At 30.3% G+C, this 433-nt stretch overlaps 1 protein-coding gene across 3 annotated transcripts in view; it reads left to right on the top strand.

Annotated features, from left to right (window-relative positions):
* LOC147421824 (cytochrome P450 CYP72A616-like) overlaps positions 1 to 92 on the top strand; it is a 10,480-nt gene extending 10,388 nt beyond the window's left edge. For all 3 annotated transcript variants that reach the window (XM_086502454.1, XM_086502456.1, XM_086502455.1), the window contains exon 5: positions 1 to 92. This exon is cut by the window's left edge and continues 476 nt beyond it. The gene's annotated coding sequence lies outside the window, so the exon portion shown is untranslated.
* Positions 93 to 433: the final 341 nt, after the last annotated feature.

Genomic DNA, 433 nt, shown 5'->3' with positions numbered 1-433 from the left:
ATATTAGTTCTTTGTATCTCATGGAAAGAGACTCTCTCTCATGTACATCCTCCTTAGCTTGCTAATAGTCATATCTAGAAGAAGCTTTTTCATGTTCATGCTCTTTAGCTTACTAGTCCTTATCTAGAAGAAGAAATAATTTTTATGATGACATTGTCCCAAAAGTTAAGTGTACCATGTGAGTTCAAAAGACGGGATATTTCAATCGAACAAAAATTTTCAAAATTTAGAGGATTATATTTAAATAAGATTTCTGTTTAATTGAATTTTGGAAAAATCTTGCAATTTTATTTGGAAAAAAGAGTCATTTTATTACCTAATTAGCATGTAAGTCTTGAGGATTAATTTAATAGCCTTTAAATACACGCGACATAGATGGGTTTCTTTAGGTGAACCACTTGAGCACCTATTGTACCTTTTTTCCTTATTTTCT

The sequence above is a fragment of the Adiantum capillus-veneris genome, chromosome 27 (assembly GCF_014529385.1).
Source record: "Adiantum capillus-veneris isolate H3 chromosome 27, ASM1452938v2, whole genome shotgun sequence".
NCBI lineage: Eukaryota > Viridiplantae > Streptophyta > Polypodiopsida > Polypodiales > Pteridaceae > Adiantum > Adiantum capillus-veneris.
This window is presented reverse-complemented; position numbering and strand designations above follow the sequence as displayed.